Source organism: Chrysochloris asiatica, unplaced genomic scaffold (genome assembly GCF_000296735.1).
Source record: "Chrysochloris asiatica unplaced genomic scaffold, ChrAsi1.0 scaffold00296, whole genome shotgun sequence".
In the NCBI taxonomy this organism is placed as follows: Eukaryota; Metazoa; Chordata; class Mammalia; order Afrosoricida; family Chrysochloridae; genus Chrysochloris; species Chrysochloris asiatica.
The window spans coordinates 2,789,744-2,800,737 of record NW_006408814.1 but is presented as its reverse complement, the minus strand read 5'-3'; positions in this window follow the sequence as shown (position 1 = coordinate 2,800,737).

The following is a 10,994-nucleotide window of genomic DNA, read 5'->3' as shown; positions in this document are numbered from 1 at the left end:
GCTAGAACTATGTATATGTAAATATTGCACTACCGTGCCATGTAGCTAGCTCTCTGTATATGGACATTTTGGACTCATCTGACATGTAGCTAGCTCTCTGAGCATGGATATGTTGGATTGATCTGCCAGGTACGTAGCTCTCTATATATGAACATATTGGACTTGTGTGCCATGTAGCTAGCTCTCAGTATATGGACATGTTGGATTCATTGGTCATGTATCTAGAACCCTATATATGGAGAAGTTGGAATACTCTTCCATGTAGCTAGCTCTCAGTATATAGACACATGGGATACATCTGCCATATAGCTAGAACTCTATATATGGAAATGTTACATTACCCTGCCATGTAGCTAGCTCTCTGTATATGAACATATTTGGCATGTCTTCCATGTAGCTAGCTCTCAGTATATGGACATGTTGGACACATCTACCAAGTAGCTAGAACACTGTATATGAAAATGTTGCACTACCCTGCGATGTAGCTAGCTCTCTGTATATGAACATTTTAGACTTGTCTGCCATGTAGCTAGCTCTCAGTATATGGACATGTTGGACTCATCTGCCATGTAACTAATACCCTGTTTACGGAAATGTTGCACTACTCTGCCATCTAGCTAGCTCTTTGTATATAGACAAGTTGGACTCATCTGCCATGTAGCTTGAACTCTGTATATGGAAATGATGCACTACTCTGCCATGTAGGTATTTCTCAGTATATAGATAAGTTGCACTCATCTGCCTTGTAGCTAGAACTCTGTATATTGAAATGTTGCTCTACAGTGCCATGTAGGTAGCTGTCTGTATACAGACAAGTTGGACTCATCTGCCTTGTAGGTAGATCTGTGTATATGGAAATGTTGCACAACCCTGCCATGTAGCTACCTCTCTGAATATGGACATTTGGGACTCTTTTGCCATGTAGCTAGCTCTCTGTACATGGATATGTTTGTCTGATCTGACAAGTAGCTAGTACCCCTATATGGACATGTTGCATTACTCTGCCATGTAGCTGACTCTCTGTTGGACTCACCTGCCTTGTAGTTTGAACTCTGTATATGGAAATGATGCTCTACGCTGCCATGTAGGTGGTTCTCCATATATAGATAGATAAGTTGGACTCATCTGTCTTGTAGCTAGAACTCAGTATATGAACATGTTGCTCTACACTGCCATGTAGCTAGTTCTCTCTACACAGGCAAGTTGGACTCATCTGCCTTTTATCTAGAACTCTGTATATGGAACTGTTGCACTTCCCTGCCATGTAGCTAGCTCTCTGAATATGGGCATTTGGGACTCTTCTGCCATGTAGCCAGCTCTCTGAACATGAATATGTTGGTCTCATCTGCCGAATTGGAAGCTCTCTTCATATGAACATACTGGAGTTGTCTGCCATGTAGGTAGCTCTCAGTATATGGACATGTTGGACTAATCTGCCATATATCTAGAACCCTGTATATTGACTTGATTACTACTTTGCCAGGAAGCTAGTTCAATGTATATAGACAAGTTGAACTCATCTGCCATGTAGTGTGAACTATGTATATCTAAATGATGCACTACAGTGTCATGTAGGTAGCTCTCAGTATATAGACAAGTTGGACTCATCTGCCTTGTAGCTAGAACTCTGTATATGAATAGTTGCACAACCCTGCCATGTAGCTAGCTCTCTATATAAAGACAAGTTGGATTCATCTGCATTATAGATAGAACTCTGTATATGGAAATGTAGCACTAACCCGCCATGTAGCTAGCTCTCTGTATATGGACATTTGGGATTCGTCTGCCATGTAGCTACTACCTCTCTGTATATGGACATGTTGGACTCATCTTCCTTGTATCTAGTACCCTGTATATGGACATGTTGCACTACTCTGCCATGTAGCTAGCTCTCTCTATATAAACAAGTTAGACTCAAATGCCTTGTAGCTACAACTCTGTATATGGAAATGTTGCACTACCCTGCCATATAACTAGCTCTCTGTATGTGGATATTTTGGACTACTCTGCCATGTAGCTAGCTCTCAGTATATGGATGCATTGGGCAAATCTGCCATGTAGCTAGAACTCTGTATATAGAAATGGTGCACTACCCTGCCATGTAGGTAGCTCTCTGTATATGAACATATTGGACTTTTCTGCCATGTAGTTAGCTGTTCGTATATGGACATGTTGGACTCATCTGCCATATAGCTAATATGCTGTATATGGACACGTTGCACTACTCTGCCATGTAGGTAGCTCTCTGTATGTAGACAAGTTTGATTTATCTGCCTTGTAGCTAGACCTCTGTATATGGAAATATTGCACTTCCCTGCCATGTATCTAGCTCTCTGTATATGGACATTTTGGATTCCTCTGACATGTAGCTAGTTCTCTGTGCATGGATGTGTTGGACAGATGTGCCAATTATGTAGCTTTCTGTATATTAACATATTGGACTTGTCTGCTTTGTAGCTAGTTCTCAGTATATGGACATGTTGGACTCATCTGTCATGAACCTAGTACCCTGTATATGGACATGCTGGACTACTCTGCCATGTAGCTAGCTCTCAGTATATATACACATTGGACACATCTACCATGTAGTTAGATCTCTGTATATGGAAATGGTATACTACCCTGCCATGTAGTGAGCTCTCTGTATATGAACATATTAGACTTGTCTCTCTTGTAGCTAGCTGTCTGTATATAGACAAGTTGGACTTATCTGAAATGTAGCTTGAACTCTGTATATGGAAATGATGCATGACTCTGCCATGTAGGTAGTTCTCAGTATATAAACAAGTTGGACTCACCTGCCTTGTAGCTAGAACTCTGTATATGGAAATGTTGCTCTATAATGCCATTTAGCTAGATTTCTGTATGCAGACAAGTTGGACTCATCTGCCTTGTAGCTAGAACTCTGTATATGGAAATGTTGTACTACCCTGCCATATAGTTAGCTCTTTGTATATAGACAAGTTGGACATATCTGCCTTGTCTCTAGAACTCTGTAAATGGAAATGTTGTACTACCCTGCCATGTAGCTAGCTCTCTGTAAATAGACAAGTTGGACTCATCTGCTTAATAGCTAGAACTCTGTATATAGAACTGTTGCACTATCCTACCATGTAGCTAGCTCTCTCTGTATGGACATTTGGGTCTCGTCTGCCATATTGCTAGCTCTCTGTTCATGAATATGTTCGACTGATCTGCCAAGAAGACAGCTCTCTGTATATGAACATATTGGTCTTGTCTCAGTATATGGACTAGTTTGACTCATCAGCCATGTAGCTAGTAACCTGTATATGGATATGTTGGACTACTCTGCAATGTAGCTAGCTCTCAGTAAGTGGACACGTTGGACACATGCACCAAGTAGCTATAACTCTTTATAAGGAAATGTTGCACTACCCTGCCAGGAGCTAACTTTCTGTATATGGACATTTGAGACTTGTCTGCCATGTAGCTAGCTCTCAGTATATGGACATGTTGGACTCATCTGCCATGTAGCAAGTATCCTGGATATCGACATGTTGTACAACTCTTCCATTTAGGTAGCTCTCTGTATATAGACAAGTTGGACTCATCTGCCATGTATCTTAATCTCTGTATATGGAAATGATGCCCTACTCTGCCATGTAGGAAGCTTTCAGTATATAGAGAAGTTGGAGTCATTTGCCTTGTAGATAGAACAGTTTATATGGAAATGTTGTACTACCCAGCCATGTAGCTAGCTCCCTATATATAGACAAGTTGAACTCATATGCCTTGTAGGTAAAAATCTGTAGATGGAAATTTTGCACTACCCTGCCAAGTAGCTACCTCTCTGTATATGGAAATTTGGGACACATCTGCCATGGTACTAGCTTTCTGTACATGGATATGTTGTACTGATCTGCCAAGTAGTTAGCTCCCCGTATATGAACATATTGAAGTTGCCTGCCATGTAGCTAGCTCTCAGTATATGGACATGTTGTACTCATCTGCCATATAGCTAGTACTCTCTATATGGACATGTTGCACTACTCTGTCATGTAGCTAGCTCTCTGTGTATAGACAAGTTGGACTCATCTGCCAGGTAGCTTGAACTCTGTATATGGACATGATGCACTACTCTGCCATTTAGGTAGTTCTCAGTACATAGAAAAGTTGGACTCATCTGCCTTGTAACTAAAACTCTGTATATGGAAATGTTGCATTACCATTCCATGTGGCTAGCTCTCTCTATATAGACAAGTTGTACTCATCTGCCTTGTCACTAGAACTCTGTAAATGGAAATGTTGTACTACCCTGCCATGTAGCTAGCTCTCTCTATATGAACATATTGTACTAGTCTGCCAAGTAGCTAGCTCTCAGTGTATGGACATGTTAGACTATTTTACCATTTAGCTAGTACCCTGTATATGGACATATTGCAGTACTCTGCCATGTAGCTAGCACTCAGTAAATAGAGAAGTTGGACTCATCTGCCCTGTAGCTAGAACGCTGTATATGGAAATGTTGCACTTCCATGACATGGAGCCAGCTCTCTGTATATAGACAACATGGACTCATCTGCCTTGTAACTAGAGCTATGTATATGGATACGTTGCACTACCCTGCCATGTATCTAACTCTCTGTATATGAACATTTTAGAGTTGTCTGCCATGTAGCTAGCTCTCAGTATATGGACATGTTGGACTCATCTGCCATGCAACTAATACCCTGTATATGGACATGTAGCACTACTTTGCCATGTAGCTAGCTCTCTGTATATAGACAATTTGGACTCATCTGCCATGTAGCTTGAATTCTGTATATGTAAATGATGCACTACTCTGCCATGTAGGTAGCTCTCAGTATATAGAAAAGTTGGACTCATAAGCCTTGTAGCGACAACAATGTATATGGAAATGTTGCACTACGCTTCCATGTAGCTAGATCTCTGTATTTGAACATATTTGAGTTGTCTGCCATGTAGCTAGCTCTCAGTACATGGACATGTTGGACTCATCTGCCATGTAGCTAGTACTCTGTATTTGGACATGTTGCACTACTCTGCCATGTAGATAGCTCTTTGTCTATAGATAAGTGGGACTCATCTGCCATGTAGCTTGAAATCTGTATATGGACATGATGCACTACTCTGCCATGTAGGTAGCTCTCAGTATATAGACAAGTCGGGCTCATCTGCCTTGTACCTAGAAGTCTGTATATGGAAATGATGTACTACCCTGCCATATAGAAAGCCCACTATATATTGACAAGTTGGATTCATCTGCCTTGTAGGTAGAACACTGTATATGGAAATGTTGCTCTACGCTGCCATGTAGCTAGCTCTCTGTATATAGACAAGTTGGACTCATCTGCCTTGTAGGTAGAACTCTGCATATGGAAATGTTGCACTATCCTGCCATGTAGCTAGCTCTCTGTGTATGGACATTTGGGAGTCGTCTGCCATGCAGCTAGCTCTCTGTGCATGGATATGTTGGACTGATATGCCAAGTATGTAGCTGTCTGTACATGAACATATTGGACTTGTCTGCCATGTAGCTAGCTCTCAGTATATGGACATGTTGAACTCTTCTGCAATGTAGCTAGTACCCTGTATATGGTTATGTTGGATTACTTTCAATGTAGCTAGCTCACAGTATATGCACACGTTGGACACATCTGCTATGTAGCAAGAACTCTGTATATGGAAAGGGTGCACTACCCTTCCATGTAGCTAGCTCTCTGTATATAGACAAGTTGGACTCATCTGCCTTGTCGCTAGAACTCTGTATATGTAAATGTTGTACTATCCTGCCATGTAGCTAGCTCTCTGAATATGGTCATTTGGGACTCGTCTGCCATGTAGCTAGCTCTCTGTACATGGATATGTTGGTCTGATCTGCCAAGTAGTTAGCTCTCTGCATCTGAACATATTGGAGTTGTCTGCCATGCAGCTAGCCCTCAGTATATGGACTTGTTGGACTCATCTGCCATATATCTAGTACCCTGTATATGAACATGTTGGAGTACTCTGCTATGAAGCTAGCTCTCAGTACATGGTCAAGTTGGACTCATCTTCCTAGTAGCTATAACTCTGTATATGGAAAGGTTGCTCTACCCTGCCATGTAGCTAACTCTCTGTATATGAACATATTGTACTTGTCTGCCATGTAGCTAGCTCTCAGTATATGGACATGTTGGAGTCATCTGCCATATAGCTAGTACGCTTTATATAGACATGTTGCACTACTCTGCCATGTAGTTAGCTCTCTGTCAATAGACAAGTTAGACTCATGTGCCTAGTAGCTTGACCTCTGTTTATGGAAATGTTGCACTTCCCTGCCATGTATCTAGCTCTATGTATATGGATATTTGGAACTCGTCTGCCATGTAGATAGATCTCTGTACATGGATATGTTGGACTGATCTCCCAAGTATATTGCTGTCTTTATATGAACATATTGGACTTGTCTGGCTCATAGCTAGCTCTCAATATATGGACATGTTGGAATCATCTGTCATGTATCTAGTACCCTGTATATGCACATGTTGGATTACTCTTCCATGTAGCTAGCTCTAAGTAAATGTATATATTGGACACATCTGCCATGTAGCTAGAACTCTGTATATGGAAATGGTGTTCTACCCTGAAATGTACGTAGCTCTCTGTATATGAACATATTGGACTTGTCTGCCATGTAGCTAGCTCTCAGTATATGGACATGATGGACTCATCTGCTATGTAGCTAGTACCCTGTTTATGGACATTGGACTACTCTTCCATGTAGCTAGCTCTCAGCATATGGACACGTTGGACACCTCTGCCATGTAGCTAGAATTCTGTATATGGAAATGGTGCACTACCCTGCCATGTAGCTAGCTCTTTGTATACAGTCAAGTTGAACTCATCTGCCTTGCAACTAGAACTCTGTATATGGAAATGTTGCACTACCCTGCCATGTAGCTAGCTCTCTCTATATGGACATTTGGGACTTGTCGGCTATGTAGATTCCTCTCTGTACATGAATATGTTGGACAGATCTTCCAAGTAGATAGTTCTCAATGTATGAACATATTGGACTTGTCTGCCATGTAGCTAGATCTCAGTATATGGACACATTGGACTCATCTGCCATGTAGCTAGAATTCTGTATATGGACATGTTGGACTACGTTGCCATGTAGGTAGTTCTCAGTATATGGACACGTTGAACACATCTGCCATATAGCTAGAACTCTGTATATGGAAATGCTACACTACCCTGCCATGTAGCTAGGTCTCTGTATATGAATATATTGGACTTGTCTGCCATGTAACTAGCTCTCAGTATATGTACACATTGGACACATCTTCCATATAGCTAAAACTCTGTATACGGAAATGTTGCACTACCCTGCCATGTAGATACCTGTATGTATATAGAAAAGTGCAACTCATTTGCCTTCTATCTAGAAGTCTGTATAAGGAAATGTTGCCCTACCCTGTCATGTAGCTAGCTATCTGTATAAAGAAAAGTTGGACTCATCTGCCTTTCAGCTAGAAATCTGTATATGGAAATGTTGCACTACCCTGCCATGTAGCTAGCTGTCTGTATATAGACAATTTGAATTCATCTGCTTTGTAGCTAGAACTCTGTATATGAAAATGTTGCACTACCCTGCCATGTAGGTAGCTCTCTTTATATGGACATTTTGTACTTGTCTGCCATGTAGCTAGCTCTCAGTATATGGACATGTTGGACTCATCTATCATGTAGCTAGTACACTGTATATGGACATGTTGGACTACTCTGCCAGGTAGCTAGCTCTCAGTATATGGACAAGTTGGATTCATCTGCCTTGTAGCTAGAACTGTGTATATGGAAATGTTGCACTACTCTGCCATGTAGCTAGCTCTCTTTATATGGACATTTTGGACACATTTGCCATGTAGTTAGAACTCTATATATGGAAATGATGCATTACACTTTCATGTAACTAGCTCTCTGTATATAGACAAGTTGAACTCATCTGCCTTGTATCTTGAACTCTGTATATGGAAATATTGCACTATGCTGCCATGTAGTTAACTATCATGTCGGATTCATTAGCCAGGTAGCTAGTACTGTTTATATGGACATGTTGGATTGATCTGCCATGTATCTAGCTCTCAGTATATGAACACTGTGGACTCATGTGCAATGTTGCTTGAACTCTGTATACGGAAATGATGCACTATTCTAACATGCAGCTAGCTCTCTGTATATAGACAAGTTGGACTCATCTGCCTTGTAGTTAGTACACTGTATATGGACATATTGGAATACTCTGCCATGTAGCTAGCTCTCAGTATATGGACATGTTGGACTCATCTGCCTTGTAGCTAGTACACTGTATATGGACATTTTGAAATATTCTGCCATTTAGCTAGCTCTCAGTATATGGACATGTTGGACTCATCTGCCATGTAGATTGTACCCTGTAAATGGACATGTTGGACTGATCTGCCATGTAGGTAGCTCTCAGTATATGGACATGTTGGACATATCTACCATGTCGCTAGAACTCTGTTTATGGAAAGGTTGCACTACTCTGCCATGTAGTTAGCTCTCTGTATATAGACAAGTTGGATTCTTCTGCCTTATAGTTAGAACACTCTATATGGACATTTTGGAATCCTCTGCCATGTAGCCAGCTCTCTATACATGAATATGATGCACTGATCTACCAAGAAGGTAACTCACTGCATATGAACATATTGGACTTGTCTTCCATGTAGCTATCTCTCAGTATGTGGACATTTTGAACTCATTAGCCAGGTAGATAATACTCTTTATATGGACATGTTGGACTACTCTGCCATGTAGCTAGCTCTCAATATATGAACATTTTGGACTCATTTGCCATGTAGCTTGAAGTCTGTATATGGAAATCATGCACTACTCTGCCATGTAGCTAGCTCTCAGTATGTGGACATATTGGACACATCTGCCATATAGTTAGTACCCTGTATATGCACATGTTCTACTCATCTGCCATGTAGCTAGTACCCTATATATGGACATGATGGACTACTCTGTCATGTAGCTAGCTCTCAGTATATGGACATGTTGGACTCATTAGCCAGGTAGTTAGTACTCTTTATATGGGCATGTTGGACTATTCTGCCATGTAGCTACCTCTCAGTACATAGAGATGTTGGACTCATCTGCCTTGTGGCTTGAACTCTGTATATGGAAATGTTGCAATACTCTGCCATGCAGCTAGCTCTCAGTACATGGACATGTTGGACTCATTAGTCAGGTAGCTAGTACTCTTCATGTAGACATGTTGGACTACTCTGCCATGTAGCTAGCTCTGAGTATATGAACACTTTGGACTCATCTGCCATGTAGCTTGAACTCGTTATATGGAAGTGATGCACTACTCGGCCATGTAGCTAGCTCTCAGTATATGGACACATTGGACATATCTGCCTTGTAGCTAGTACCCTGTATATGGACATGTTGGACTACTCTGCCATGTTGCTAGCTGTCAGTATATGGATGTGTTGGACTCATAAGCCAGGTAGTTAGTACTCTTTATATGGGCATGTTGGACTATTCTGCCATGTAGCTACTCTCAGTACATAGATATGTTGGACTCATCTGCCTTGTGGCTTGAACTCTGAATATGGAAATGTTGCACTACTCTGCCATGTAGCTAGCTCTCAGTATATGAACACGTTGGACACATATGCCTTGTAGCTAGTACCCTGTATATGGACATGTTGGCATCATCTGCCTTGTAGCTTGAACTCTGTATATGGAAATGTTGCTATACCAGGCCATGCAGCTAGCTTTTCATATATAGACATGTTGGACTCATCTGCCTTGTAGCTACAACTCTATATATGGAAATGTTGCACTACCCTGGCATGTAGCTAGCTCTCTTTATATGGATATTTTGGACTTGTCTGCCATGGAGCTAGCTCTCTGTTCATCAATTTGTTGCACTGATCTGCAAAGTAGGTAACTCTCTGTATATGAACATATGGACTTCTCTGCCATGTACCTAGCACACAGAATATGAACACGTTGGATTCATTAGCCAGATAGCTAGTATTATTTATTTGGACATCTTGGACTACTCTGCCATGTAGCTACCTCTCAGTATATAGACAAGTTGGACTCATCTGTCTAGTGGCTTGAACTCTGTATATGGAAATGTTGCACTACTCTGCCATATAACTAGCTCTCAGTATATTGAAACATTTGACACATCTGCCATATAGCTAGAACTCTGTATATGTAAATGTTGCACTACCCTGCCATGTAGTTAGCTCTCTTTATATAGACAAGTTGGACTTATCTGCCTTGTAGCTAGAACTCTGTATATGGTAATGTTGCACTACCCTGCCATGTAGCTAACCATTTGTATATGAACATATTGGACTTGTCTGCCATGTAGCTGGCTCTCAGTATATTGACATGTTGGACTCATTAGCCAGGGAGTTAGTCCTCTATATATACACATGCTGTACTCATTTGCCATGTAGTTAACTCTCAGTACATGGACATGTCCGACTCATTAGCCAGGTAGATAGTACTCTTTATATGGACATGACGGACTGATCTGCCATGTAGATAGATCACAGTATATGAATACTCTGGACTCATCTGCCTTGTAGCTAGAAATCTTTATATGGAAATGTTACACTACCCTGCCATGCAGCTAGCTCTCTGTATATGCACATATTGGACTTGCCTTCAATGTAGCTAGCTCTCAGTATATGGACATGTTGGACTCATCTGCCATGTAGCTAGAACCCTGTATATGGACATATTGGTGTACTCTGCCATGTAGCTAGCTCTCAGTATATGGACATGTTGGATGTATCTGCCATGTAGCTAGTACCCTTTATATGGACGTGTTGGAATACTCTGCTATGCAGCTTGCTCTCAATATATGGACACGTTGGACACATCTGCCATGTAGCTAGAACACTGTGTATGGAAATGTTGCACTGCTCTGTCATGTAGCTGGCTCTCTGTATATAGACAAGTTGGACTCATCT